The following is a 15,662-nucleotide window of genomic DNA, read 5'->3' as shown; positions in this document are numbered from 1 at the left end:
GTCCGGTTCTGTCTCTATGTTCCAGTCCTGTGGTCCTGATGCAGGAGATCAATCTACCAGTAGAAGCGGGTGGTACTTTCACTGGAGGAGAACTCAACTAATTCAGTCAAAGTCCATATTTGACTTCTATCAGTGATCAATAGGAACTATATTGATATCTATAACCATTTACATGTTACAAGCCATCAAAATATGGATCATTATAAGAAAAGGCAAATTTGGAATATTTAAAAAAAATTCATCAAAAATTAAAAAATCACCATTTCTGAAAATTGTGAACAAACTTTGTAGACATGGTCCCAAGGAAGCTACGTAAAAAAAATTGAAATTAGAAGATTAGAAGATTAGAAGAAGATTGTTCAAATGTAGACATTGGTGACCTTGAGTTTGACCCTTTAACCCTTTCATGCATACTGGTCACTACAGTGGACAGTTATTTTACAGATGTTCTCTTGTATATTCATGGATTTTGTTGTTTTAGTTGCATATCAGACAACACAGTGGACGCTTATGTACCATCTCATACACTGCAATTCACACAATTACTGATAAATACTTGATAAACCTGATCTGCAGTAACATGTTTGTGAGTAAATCAATTGCTATTTGTTATTAGACTGTAAGTAACAGTTTTCTTAAACAAAAAGTTAAAAAAATATATATACATATATATTATGTCCATGAAGTGAGTAATAACTTGTATTAGAGTATGATAAAATGTGAGAAAACATCAGATTAGCTACATTAAAAGAAAATATTTCATAGTTTTCACACAGTATATCACTTTCTGATATTGTATTTTAAATACATGTTTCTTTTCTTCAAAAATTAAACGCATGCTGTCCAGCTGAGTAGACATTTTTGCAACCCCATAAAAAACAGCTTTGTAAAAAATTTCAATGACATTGTTTTTTTCATGCCTAAAGAGGAATAAAAACACTCAGGAAAATATATCTTGACTAAGGTTTTCATAATTCATGCATGAAAGGGTTAAGGTCATTCAAGGTCAAAGGTCATGGACCCATATGAAAGTCCAGATATGACTTCCTATCAGTGCTCAGTAGGAACTATATTGATATTTCTAACCATTTCCATGTTATGTGCCATTTAAATATGGAATAGTATAAGTAGAGGCAAATTTTAAATATTTCAAAAATATGTAAAAACAAAAAAATAAAAATAAAAAAGTAAAAAAAAATTTACATTTCTCAAAACTTAACAAAAAAATACATGAGGATTCAACTAAGTGGGAGGACTATGTCGCCACAAAGTAAGGATGCATTCATCATTTTGAGAAATAACAAGCTCCATTTTCCTGTTGTTTTTCTGCAAATACAAATCAATTACAGCTTTGGAAACAAAATGCAAACAAAGGAAGTTTCCTGGGAGCTAGTGTTCACTGCAGAAGGGCCTGCAAGTTCCCATTCTCCAAATGAAACAGATACTTTCCCCCTACAGGTACATTTATATCAGAGTTGATGAAATCCTTTGCTAACTCATTTCAGTCGGGCTGATAGAGTGGAGGAGTGTCGAAGACGCCGGGGAGTCGAAAGTGTAATTAGCCCAGAGTTGGACGTCCATAATCCCCTGATGAATGTTGCTATAATAACTATTTCCATCAGCCACATGCTCACACACACTTTATCGTTCCTCTGTTGCAGCTGTTTAACATAAATCTGTTACCGTAGAGACAGAAACAGGTGCATCCTTGAATAAAACATTACATGACTTCATTGTTTTGCAGCCACTATTATTACTATTATCCACATTAAACATTTGAAAATAAGCCCAAAACAACAGCAAACAGCTCAAAAAACTAATTTGATACAGACGCCCCATTGTGAACCGTATGCAACCACTAAAGCAGGGCTGTCAAACATACGGCCCATTAAAGAGTCCAATCCCTCCAATGGGATGAATTTGTGAAATGCAAGAATTACACTGAAGATATTAATAAACAAGATCAATTTGATGACCAGTAAAAAAAACAAACAAACCCTAATAAACTACAGAAAATGACTACTTTAAACTTTTCTCCTTGTTTCAGCGTCAAATTACTTGATAACACTTCCATTTACAAACTCTTTTTTGACAAACAACTACGTAAAACCTGAAATGTCTTCAGTAAAATAAGTGCCATTTTCTGCTCACACAAAAAAACTACTACAAAATCATCACACATCAATATTTATTTAATTTTTTTTTTCATTTTGACATTTTTGCCACAAAGGTAACTAGAGGGTGGTAAATTTGAGGAGGGCATAAAGGTTAAGACACACTTTTATATTTTTTCAATCTTTGGGATAGACTCAGTCGCCTTTTAGAACCCCTGAAAAGCAACGTGATACCATGACTCACATAAATATACACGGCACTTTTAATTGACGTTAATTGGCGTGTTACCTGTTATCTGTACGCATTATAAACTTTCCGTGTGTATGTTCACGTTGCGTCAAATACCACACTACACTTGACCAAATGGCATTAAATAACACACAAAAGTATAAAAAACCGGACTTAAAGCACGGCAACTGCCATAAGAGCTGGTGTGACATACAATGCGATTTCATGAGATCAGGGACTTTTCTTGGTTTTACCCTTTTTCACAGCTTTTGTGCAGTTTGTTTTCTTTTGTTTCGCAATTTGCCACCCCTGTTCATATTTTGTTGGATTTAGTTATAACCCATGAAGACCCAAACAGCCCCCGGCAACCGAAACCATCTACTGATCTAAACTGTTTAATATTTGTTGATCCATTAATCCTATCAATACATGTAAATAATTGGTGTAAAATGCAGTTTGTTGCCTTTTCATGGTCATCAGATATGACTCATTTGGACATTCAGAGGCTCCATAGTTACCATGGAAACACCGTCATCTTCTACAACATTGATTCACCAGTAAAACCCATGGAGTTGGATCAATGACAGTGGATGGACACACTTGGTTTATGTTCAGTTAAAAGTAACACTGGGTCTTTATGGGTTAAATGGAAATGTAACATATTCGTCTCATTACATCATTTTCTTGTTGTGTCTTGCTGCATCTTTTATGCAATTTTCATTTTGGTTGTGTTTTGTTATGCTGTTTATGTCTTATATTTGTCACTTTTATCTTCATAAGTGGTAATTTTATCAGCCTGTTATTAAATGTTTGGTGTCTTTGTAGATCCACTGTGATCTGTATGTTGTAATGAACACATGTAAATGATACATTGAGGCAGAACACTGTAAAATTGAACTTATTTTTCGAAGAAATTTCATGGTGGTTCATGATATTTGCATTTTTTTAAAGGATAGTTGGTAGATGTAACCATTTTCATAATGTATGTTTTCCTTTTTTTTTCGCTCCGTTTGAAGTTGACATTAATTATATATTATTATGTTTTATTTTACTGGTCAGATCATATTGAGCTGAATGTGGAACCTGAATTAATATCAGTTTGACTTGCACTAAAGTGTTGGAAAAGTCATTATTTTATGTAAGGTGGTGCCCAGAATAACTTGAAATTCCATGCCTAAGCCTTCAAATATTAGAGGAAAACCCTGAGTACATAATATTAAAATGCAACGCACATTTCCATTCACAGTTTCTCCTTCAAACAGTCTATAATCCGTGATCAAAGTACGAGGCTGAAGGGCTCAAAGTCTTTCGAATCAAGATCAAACAACTCAAAGAGAGTTCCTCAGACTGAAGTCAATCGAAAACAGTTTTATGGTCTTGTTTGCTCAGTCTTTAAATCTTTATGCGCTATTCCCCAGACACAAACTGGTAATCGAATATGTATCATGATGCAGAAGTTACAATTAAATGTATGGTGATATATACACTGCAAATCTGAAATACTTCTAACACAGCAGGAGTGTGAAAAAAAAAAACATCCAAATCAGCACTCACCAACTCAGCTCTAGAAAATTAACACTCCTTGATTTGCTGTGCATTGGAATCAGGCCATTTTCACTTTGTTGACTTTCTGTCTGTTGGTGATTCAGTGACATTCAGTGCCTTTCATTCCCTGCCTGATGACCTGACGACGCTTTCATCTGCACTCTTTTTAATTTTAATACAGCAAAGTCAACTTCAAGTAGTTGCTGAAGTATTTCGCCTGAATCTCCAGCGACCGGTGTTCTAGCAGAACGGTGTGTGTGTCTGATATTAAGTATGTGTGAATAATAAAAGACACTGATATAAACTGTGACAGTACTACATTTTAAAGCAGGGATGTCAAACTCAATTTAGTTCAGTCCACATATGACCTAAAGTGGGTCATACCAGTAAAATAATAACATAATAATCTATAAATAATGTCAACTCTAAGTGTTTCTTTGTTTTAGAGTGAAAAAGTCAAATTACACCCATTTAAAAATGTGAATAACATGAACAACCTGAGATTTCTTCAGAAAAATAAGTGCAGTTTTAACAAACATGAAGAAAATTAATCAGAACTAGAGCAAAACATGCACAAAACTGAACAAAAAATGGAGAAACATCAACAAAATGATGTCAAATATACGATCACATAATACTATCGTAAATATAGTAATAATATAGTAAATACTATAGTAAAATGATACTATCACATAGACTAGTTAAATAATAACATAATAACCTATAACTAATGTCAACTCCAAATTTTTCTTTATGTTTTAGAGTGAAAAAAGTCAAATTACATTTTGAAAATGTTTACATCCTTTAAAAAAATGTGAATAACATGAAAAACCTGACATTTCTTAAGAAAAATAAATGCAATTTTAATGACATTATGCCTGAGTTTATTAACACATTACAACTGATAGATGGCAGTGGGTCTAGAAATACACAAAACATATAGTAACAGGCATTTTTTCCTTTGCTGCATGAGGACCATTGTGTCCTCTGGTTCTTAATCCTTCAGTGTTTTTGGTTGAAAGTAAAAGGCCCCTATTTGACTTGTTTATCAGTTGGAATAAGATGCATCTGTTTCTCTTTGATATTTCATCAAATTCAACTGTTACTACTCTTTTCAAACCTATTCCACTAGGGAAAAAATAGGGTTCAAGGTGTGAAACATAATTCAAATCCAGTTCATAAAAGGTTAAGTCTTTTCCAATTTCCTATTTGTGCAGAAACCAGCCTGTGGCACCAGGGCTTAATTCAGTCCTGACCTTAGGGACACAAACACATTAGTTCTATATGAGTCCAGTACTTCAATGGCCACCCTGCAGCAATGCACCACAGCTCCCAGCATGCACCAGTTGTTTGTGTTTACACCTTTGAGCCAGCAGCAAAAAAGGAACTGCAGTCAAGCATTAACACGTCCTTGAGAGTTTGCATGAGGCCGAAATAGGAAATAATGGAGTAAGTTTCCACCTTTAACCCTAAGGCTACGTTCAAACTGCAGGTAAATGTGGCCAAAATTCAAATTTTTTGCCCACATGTGACCTGTATCTGAACTATTAACAACAGTTTGAACAGCACAAATCCAATGTTTTTTTCAAATCCAGCCCCAGCCACTTTCATATGTGGTCCTAAATCCAATACGTATCTGATGTTTTGCAATGCTACTTCAGTCTGAACAGCCAAATTGCATTTATCCGACTTTTATGCCACTGAAATGCAACAAACGTCACAGTTCTACGTCCCTCCATATTTCCTTCTGTAAACACAGTGCATGCCAGCGTGCTCACGTATTACGTCGGGACCTCTTTTGCATCATTCAGTTCATACTCAAAACTGATAGAAGTCGCATTTAATGTGTAATATGAGCGAGCACACAAAAAAATCAGATTTCATCCAAAAATCCGTATTGTGCATCAAGACCAGCTGTCTGAACATAGCCTACGATGCATATGTGGATCAAAAGTTTTCTTGCAAAATCTCTGTAATGAGAAGTTGTTATTATTTCAGATTCCAGGTGTTCCACAAAAAACATGTTATTGACATCATAGAATTTAAATTTGTAACTTAAATTTTACAGATTTTATTCAACAGATTCATTCAATGGCAAAACCAAAGGACTCACTCACTAAATGAATGTTGACATAGTTCTATTGCTGTTATATACTACTACTATATATTATATAGTATATTGTCGATGTTGGGTGGAAACCTCTTAAGTCCATTTTTGGTCTTTTTTTTTTTGTCATAAAATGATTCTATTGGTCAGTCTTCATGTTGGTCTGATGGTTTTAAACTGATTTAACCAATGAAAAGTGTTGACAATGGCTTGTGACTACATCTCTTAACTACATTCATTCATTTAGAAGTCGTGGAAAAAATTATTAGACCATCAAAAGTCATCAAAAACAATGGGTATGCAATCCAGTACTAACTCCTGTGTGTATCATGTGACTAAAACAGACAGAAATAAAAACATGAAATCCCTAAAAGCACTGTTTTTGTCAGTACAATGCCATAGCTATTGATGTAAGAACTGAAATGATTTTGGTTATTATCAAGAAAACCATGGAAAATGGATAGATATCAGCTCTGAACTTAAACTACTATGAGCTATTTTGGTTGTTCTCATTATATTTGTCCAAACAAATGTACCTTTAGTTGTACCAGGCATTAAAATGAACAAGGGATTGAGGAAAACAAGGGTGGTCTATTAATTTTTTGCACAACTGTTCAGAAAATAAATAAACAAATAAATGTACATAATTTTTCCAGTTTCCTGAAAAATAATGGTTTTGAACATAAGAGGTTTATGTACAATATAAAACTATATCATGAGATTTGCCATTTTTGTTTTATAGAAAAGAAACACCTGAATTCAATGTGTCCCAATACTTTTGTCCATGTAGTGGATCTGCAAATTTCTTCCTTGTTCAGATTAAATGCTGTGTCCTGTGAAAGTGCTGAATATGTCCTGCAGGGAAATAAATAAATAAATAAATAAATAAATACCGGCCTAGAGCTGCTTGGCGTGTGGTCAGCTGTATTAGACTGTGATGGTGCTCAGCTCCGACGGCCGCCGTTCATCACCGTACAAATTCATCTGTAAAATATTACAATCGCTCCTCACAGATTGAATTTCCAGGTAAATGAGCTCGATAAGTGCTGATTTTTACTGCGACTTCCACCTTTGCGCTGAAGGAGATTCTTCAGCGGCTGAGTGATATTTTGAACACGTCGATAGGTCAACTTCAGACCAGTGGATAGTTAAACTGAATATTACCTGTTTTGAACGCATCCATTTCCCTCCAAAGTCTACATTTACAGCCCAGCGGTACTCTATCTGCTATAAACAGATGGATGAGGTAAGGAAATGGCACTTACTGACGAGTGAATCTATTCCAGGAGAATGTTGAAGCAGATGCATGACCACATTTGAAGCATTTAGAATTACATTAAAGGTTTTTTAACTGATGATACTCCTACCGCAATGTCACTTTGCAGTCTAAAAACCTTAAAGTGATGCCATTTAAACAATTTTCTAATCATTTCAGTTGTAATTTAGGCTAATTTTAGGAGTTAGTGAGTTATGACGCTAATTCTACCTGTTTTAGTCCAATGTTTGCACAATGGAACATACGAAGAAATGTTTTTGTTGCACATTTTCTAGATGTTTTTTTTACATATATAAGTGTATATTATTATTATTATTATTATTATTATTATATCTTTTTATTACTATTTTTTTGTTTTTTATATTGTTTGTTTATTTAGGTATATATGTGTAGAGCTACATATATGTATATTATTTTAAATTTTTTTAAAAATTATTTTTGATGTTGTTTGGATATTTAGGTGCGTATATGCGAAACTACATACATGTGTATATTATTATTTTATATCTTTTTTTTTGTATATTTAGGTGTATACATGCAGAGGTACATACTTGTGTATGCTACACACACACACACACACACACACACACACACACATATATATATATATATATATATATATATATATATATATATATATATATATATATATATACACACTTTTTTTTTTTTTTTACCATATTTTCATTATTTTTTATGTTGTTTGTCTTTTGCACTATGTTTAAGTTGCACATTTTTTCTTGAACTTTATTCTGTTGCTGCCTTCACCAGTCAATTTCCCCATAGTGGGATCAATAAAGTCTAATCTAATCTGATCTAATACAAATGTATATACATCTTTTTTTTTGGTAATATTGATAATTTTCAGCACTAATGCTTTTTCTTATACTTGCTGTAACTGTAACTACACACTTTCCTGTGGGTTTAATAAAGTGAATCTGACAGATAAACCATAGTATTTAAACCATTCAGTCGATGCTAGAAAAGCACTGAGGTTCAACCCTACTTATAATAATGTGCGTGTGCATGTGTGTTTATGTGTGTGTGTAGTTCTGTGTTGCACTAATTACTAAATGCAACGCACCTCAACAGGAGCTGTAGAACAGTGACAGGTTTCAGAGTGGGAGGGAATTAAAATTAAAGGCAAAACAGTAGGTGTGAAGGAGGTAAGAGGCTCATCAGAGAGGAAAAATACGGCGATTAGGAGGTAGAAAACAGAAAACTGAAATGAGGAGAATCCTGGAGGAAGCAGGGAAGGAGGTGAAGAAAATAAAACACAAAGTGACAGTCACAACAGGAGAAGAAATGAAGAAGAAGTAAGAGGTAAGAGAGGTGGGAAGAGATAAGAGGAATACAATTAGGACAGCGCTGGGCGGTTTACTCAGGAGACATTTTTATCCACAAAGTGAAAAAAACATCTGAATATAGTATAAATAAAATATGTCAGGAGCCGCCCAACCAGTGTGAACCCTTTAAATTCAGCTACAACAGGACATTTCAGTCTCATTTAACGCATTATTCATGGGTCATCAGTATGTTTCACCACATAACGGCTGATGAATGAGGGGATATTTATAATAAAAAAGTTGCTTCTAAAAGTTGCTTACGTCAAAAACACGTTCTATTCAGACGCATTTGTGACATTAAGCAGTGTTTTATATACAGAAAGAATACATTCGGCAGTAACCATGGTTGTGTCTCAGTACATCATCATCATCTTGCGTCATAATTGACAGCTGACAGTTCCGCGGTGACTACTTTACATAATGAAACCAGTCAGTTACAGTCACCTTATTCTTGGGGGCATCGCTGTAAATGTTAATGGATGCAACGTCTAAATAACAACAGCAACCACAAGCACATCTGTCAGAATAAAAGGACGACTAGACTTCAGTATATACTGTTGTTCTGCTTTGGTTTCAACCACAGTAACTTTTTGTAACATCCTGGAGAATACCTGGTACCTGTCGCACTGTTCAAAACCACGATCCAGCAGCACAGAATTAACCCTTTATAGACTATTGTTGCAAATATGCCTCAATGTTCCACTGGTTTTGTAATGAGGTGCCGTTCAACACTCATTGTGAATGTACATATGTTACCTGTGTATCTATAACGGTGTTACTGTACTAGCATTAACTGTTTTCCTTTTTTTTGTTTTTGTTCGAACGTACACATTTTTGCACTTGGGCCACATACGACTCTCTTTTCTACATTCTGTCCCATAAAACCGATGATTTCCTCAAGTATCCACTAAGAAAAACACACAAAAATCACACATTTACTTGAAAATTTTTAAAAGTACCAAAGTCACTCAAGATGAAAATTTGTCAAAAATAGTTTAAAAATAGGGGGTTTTAACAGTTTTTACCATAAACTTCAGTCATAGATGGATATTTACCTGTTTATCTATGATTCCTGATGCTCATGGATCAGTTTCTACTACTTTCTATTGATATCTGAATCATTTTTGCTTTGATTGATTGTTGACTGATGATAACTGATGAATAGTAGCATCAATAAAATCATCTACATACCTGAGATTGGAAAATGTAATTACTTTTATGACAGTTATGAGTCATAGTTATTGTAGGTGCTTTATTCAAATGAACAGTCACCTCTTAATTTAGCATCTGCATCACAGCAACAACACAAATATTTTATTTATTTATTTATTTATTCTAACAGGTAACAGGTTAAAATAAAGAGTGGAGCTTTTAAAACAGCTACGAGTATCATCAGACATGATTACTGCAATCTAGACAAAAGTAGATATAGAACGTTAACAGGGCAAACATCAGTAGAAAGTAGAAAAAAAAACTGTACATCGGATTTATTACAAGACGCTGCTGGTGAACATGAACGCTCTGACAGGGTGAATCATGCTGTACAGGACCAAGACAGTTGATTAACAGCGAAGATCTGTGGCAACATGAGTTACTTCTGCCAGTTTGACACCATCCAGTGATATATAAGTGAGCAGTAAAAGCAGATCAATCACAGGCCACAGATCAGAGCAGAGTCTGGTCCTGTATGGGCTCAGGAGGAGGCTTCACCGCTCAGTCTGTTAAAGGAATGATATTTAGCTTTTTTAAATGGAATGATGTATTTTAAAACATTTCCCTGTGGTCTACATAAACTGTAAATGCTATGCTTGAGTCTGAATTCTTCATTAATTCAACTCCACAGGTCCATCTTCAACCCTATTTCTGACTAATGACACCAGAAAGGTCGTGTTGAGCGCTGGCCCTTTAAATCCAAATGACCCACTTCAGGCCCCGCCCCCTCCAGGTTGTTGGCTGTGCTGCTCTGTCCCGTTCAGCCACAAGTGTCCATTAATACAACCAACAACTGAACCTTTCTGGTAATCGGCTCGAAGTTTGGACATATTTTCAGTATGGACTACAACCGCTGCTGCTGATAAATGTTCTTCGAAAGTCTTGATCTTATATATGCAAATGTTGTGACGTAACAAGTTATGAAACGTAACAAATTAAGCAGGAATTGAAATGGGTTGTAGAAATCCACTCAGTTTTTGCCAAAATGAATATAAAGACAGCTTTGCAGCACCTGGAGGATTCAAATTCAAAGTGCATGAACTATTTGGGTCCAAATACACAAATAAATGAACCAAAGACGAATAAAAGTGGGTTTAGCAAAATATGCCCCTTTTAAACCAGACAGTTTAAGTTGTCTGGTTTAACTTTAGTAGCAAGATGATACTATATGTATATGTACATATTAGTGATGTCCCGATCTGGATATTTTTACTTCTGATCCGATCCGATTTGTTTGGGATTAGTTTTGCCGAAGCCAATCCAATCCCGATCCAATACGGACTTTTTACAATTAAATTTTCATTTAAATTTGGAGTCATTCTTTATAGGTTATTATGCTATTATTTTACTTGAGATCACAACTGGGCTGAATGTGGAACCTGACCTAAAACAGCTATGACACCTTTGACTCTTATTAACTTTAGTATAATTTTTGCACGTTCCAAATTCATACTGTGGGACAAATTAGAACCGTATATTTTCCACGGCTGTAGTGTGTCTATGGACAGGTCCGTCCAGGTATTATATGGGGGTGCGTTTGGTGCCGTGCGTTAGTGATGTGAGGCAGGTTCCTCGCGGGTCAGGGTCAAAAGAATGTCAGTTTATTTGCGGGGTGGGTCGGGTCAAGTCAAATAATTCCACAAAAGCCCTGCAGGTTGAAAAAAACCCGAATCGCACATCACAACCGGACCTCAATGTGAGTATGTGTGCAGAGGGAAAGTGAAACATATAGATGTTTTATTAGTTCCTCTAAACCCCCACTGCTGTGCAGCTTTTCCTTACTTTTGGAAACTTTCATTTGAGGGGGCAGGACATTTGTGCCCCCGCCCCTCTCAGATCGGCCCAATCTCGCGGCTAAATGTGATCCGATCCTCTAAAACAGGGGTGTCAAATTCATTTTAGTTCAGGGGCCATATCCTCCCAATATGATCTGAAGTGGGCAGGACCAGTAATTTAATAACATAATAATCTATAAATAATGCCAACTCCAAACATTTCAATGTGTTTTATAGTAAGAAAAAAGTAAAATTACATTATGGAAACGTTTACATCTATAAACTGTCCTTTTAAAAATGTGAATAACATGAACAACCATGAAAAAATGGAAATTTATTAAGAAAAATAAGTGAAATTTTAAACTATATTTGGCCTCTGCTTATCATTTGTAAATTTGCATCACAACTTACAAATCACAACAGATCTGCAAATACACAAAATATTTTAGTAAAGGGCAGAATATTAGTAAAATTGCACTTACTGCTCTTAGTTTTTCATATTTTTTGTGAAAGGCTAGTTAGTAAATTTTCACATTTTCATGAAATTTCACTTTTTTACACTAAAACAGAGGAAAAATTTGGAATTGTCATTATTTGTAGGTTTTTATGGTAGTATTTTCCTGATCTGACCCACTTGAGACTAAAGTAGGGCTTTTTATGGCCCCTAAAGTAAGAGGATTGACTGTTAATATCTTGAGTGTAATTTTTGCATTTCACAAATTCATCCCACGGGCCGGATTGGACCCTTTGGCAGGCTGGATTTGGCCCCCGGGCCGCATGTTTGCCACCTGTGCTCTAAAAAATGCCAGATCAGCAACAGATACCAATCTACATCAGGACATCCCAAATGCATATGTAAATGTATATACATATGTCTATACACATGTATATGTATAGACCTATGTCTACACATATGTATAGATGTATATAGCTAAACTCCGGAACAGTCTTCCTGATGATGTAAGACAGGTCTCTAGTGTGACAATGTTTAAATCCAGGCTGAAAACGGCTCTGTTCAACTGTGCATAGAACAACTGAAAGGGTTCCATCTGCACTCTTCTCTTTTACTTTGTTTTAATTGATTATTACTTATTGATTATGTTTTAACTGTAATTGTGTATTTTTAATCTGTGTCTTTTCCATTTTTGTAAAGCACTGTGAATTCCCTGTGTATGAATTGTGCTATACAAATAAATCTGCCTTACCTAGACATACTGTATGTATAGACACATACATAGGTCTATACATATGTTCAGGCTAAATTTACGAGCAAAGAATTTCTTCTGTGTTTATGTACTGGGTGAATAAAGTTGATGATGATTATTATTATCACTACTACTACTAGTAGTTAGTAGTAGTAGTAGTAGTAGTAGTAGTATATTAAATTTTTTTGTATATGTGGTAGTGAATGAGTGAATAGTGGAGGTAAAACAAAGAAAACAAACAACTGCATTCAGACAGAGAAACATCAGAAGGGTAACAGGGAGGGAAATAAAGGCTCCTTCCTGAATTGCGTCTATTATCTGCGCGTGCGTGCCAGTGCGTGCGCGTCTGTGTGCCAGTAGTGCTACCCCTGGGAGCGGGGGGGATGACTGGGGGGGGGGGGGGGGGGGGGGGGTGGAGACAGAGGGAGGGAGAACCACCGGGGGATTTTCGGCTTATCAGATGACCTTATTGGCTCGGATAAGGAGGTGCGGGGAACGCGCGCGCACCGGCCGAATGCGCACACGTGACGACGCACGCTAATTGTCACTTGTCATTTCCAGTTCCTTCCCTCCATCTGCTGCCGAGTCCCCCTACCGTGACTCTCCCTTTTATAGCAGTTTATGAATATTCATACCTTAGACAACAGCAACTAGAGCACGGATTCCAATTAAAGCCTAAAAAATTAACCAGCACACAGGCTGCACCGACAATATTAGCAACAATAACACTTCAATTAAGCATCAATAACACTCCAATAAAGCAACAATAACACTCCAATAAAGCAACAATAACACTCCAATAAAGCAACAATAACACTCCAATAAAGCATCAATAACACTTCAATAAAGCATCAATAACACTCCAATAAAGCATCAATAACACTTCAATAAAGCATCAATAACACTTCAATAAAGCAACAATAACACTCCAATAAAGCAACAATAACACTCCAATAAAGCATCAATAACACTTCAATAAAGCATCAAGAACACTTCAATAAAGCATCAAGAACACTTCAATAAAGCATCAAGAACACTTCAATAAAGCATCAGTTATTATTACTATAAAACCACCTTCATTAAATTATAATAAAGACAGCAAAGAGACTGTTTAGATATTATTAGCCACAAGACAAGATAAGATGTATAGTTAGTTTGTACCTGTAGACCATAGTAAAACAGAAAAAAAAAAAAAAAATACATACAGCCCACAAGATAAAAATTATATATACATAAATATGCTATAAATGTGTGTTAATGTAACTCTAATTTGTAAAAACAATTTAGAATATTGCAATATGAATAATAGCTAAATACAGAAGTATATTAATACTATTACTATAATCTCATCAATATAATACAATATTTCATCACGTCCTATCTTCATTTGATTATAATTAAGGCAGCAAAGCCCTAAAATATTATATAATATAGTAACAATGATAATTAAAAGATACATAATGTCATATAAAAACAAATAATATAATAATAATAGCCTAGGTTTATTTATATATGTATAGTTATACATAATACAGTAAACTATGATATGCATTTTTGTACCTGCAGCCAAAAATTCAGAATTCTGAGACAAAAGTCCGAATTCTGACATTAATAAAATAATAATTAAATATATATACTGGACCTTAATTCAGATTTTTTTTCCCTAGTGGCCCGAATCATCCTCTGTAGCCAACAGGAAAATTAAAAACATTTTTAAAACTTAAAAAAAAAAAGACATGCAGTACACAATATAAAAAAGTTGATGTCCATATGTGAATGTGTGTAGTTTCAGTGTGTTCAGGTACTACAGAGCGGTGCAGAGGTGGACCAGGTGTATTCCAGACCCTGTAGTCCAGCTCCACTGTGGTCCTGCTGGGTCACAGTGGGACCACAGGGCGGTTTTCAGGTGGAATGTAACTGACCTCCTGCCTCCTGTTGGCCGCCAGCCGAGCGCCCAGAGCCGGGGACAAGCTGATGGAGAGTCCCCTCTGCCGACACGTCCTCCGTATCCGACTTCCAGTACTTTCCCTTAAACGTAACAAGAATAAAAGACCGAAAAAACCAGCCAAAAACACACGGGAATAGTAGTTATTCCAGTTCGGTGAGTTGGTTTTCGGTTTATTTCGGTGAAAAACGGTTCCGTCCGCCTCTGTTCCAGTCCACCGGAGAACTGAGCAGCACGAGCGGGTGAGGGCTGTGACGTAGCGGGAGGGGGCGGGGCCTCTCTCTCTCTCTCTGTAGCAACTATAGGCTTCATACTGAGGTGTCAAAAAAACGGCTCGCGGGCCATCAACGGGTCAAATCCAGCCCACGTGATGAATTTGTGAAATGCAAGAATTACAGTGAAGTTATTAAGAATAAGGATGTTAAAATCATTTTAATTTAGGTTCTACATGCAGACCAATGTGATCTCAAGTAAAATAGAATAGAAGAGAATAGATCTTTATTGTTACTGTCACAGGAACAATGAAAACCAGTTTAGCACCAGTGTGTTTAGTTTACCGGCCGACATGCTGTAAGCTACTGTCGTCATGTGGTGTCCGTCATCTTCTGTGGTCCGTTACAAAAATTTCAATCTTCGTCTTCTCTGAAACTACAATTCTGATTGACTTCAGACTTGGTATTCAGCTTCTTTATGATGATGTCAACAAAAGTTAGAGAAATTATTTGGATCCGGATCTGATTCTGGATTTGGTGTGACTTTGAAAAAATTCCCCATTATAACAGATAGGAAGTGGATGGATACAATAACTCAGTAAATATAAATGATATCCAGTGTAAATTTCTACAGTCCAGCCCTGATGGGGAGATGACCAAAACATAATGTCCACATGCTGATCAGGATCTTCTTCT

General features: G+C 35.6%; 1 protein-coding gene across 1 annotated transcript in view; it reads right to left on the bottom strand.

The window, feature by feature from the left end:
• sh3bp4a (SH3-domain binding protein 4a) overlaps positions 1–14,982 on the bottom strand; it is a 54,769-nt gene extending 39,787 nt beyond the window's left edge. The window contains exon 1 of the mRNA XM_030152737.1: positions 14,732–14,982. The gene's annotated coding sequence lies outside the window, so the exon portion shown is untranslated. The remainder of the gene's footprint in view (positions 1–14,731) is intronic.
• Between the last annotated feature and the right edge of the window lie 680 nt (positions 14,983–15,662).

The sequence above is a fragment of the Sphaeramia orbicularis genome, chromosome 2 (assembly GCF_902148855.1).
Source record: "Sphaeramia orbicularis chromosome 2, fSphaOr1.1, whole genome shotgun sequence".
NCBI lineage: Eukaryota > Metazoa > Chordata > Actinopteri > Kurtiformes > Apogonidae > Sphaeramia > Sphaeramia orbicularis.
The sequence above is the reverse complement of the archived record's forward strand: the minus strand, read 5'-3'. Positions and strand labels throughout refer to the sequence as shown.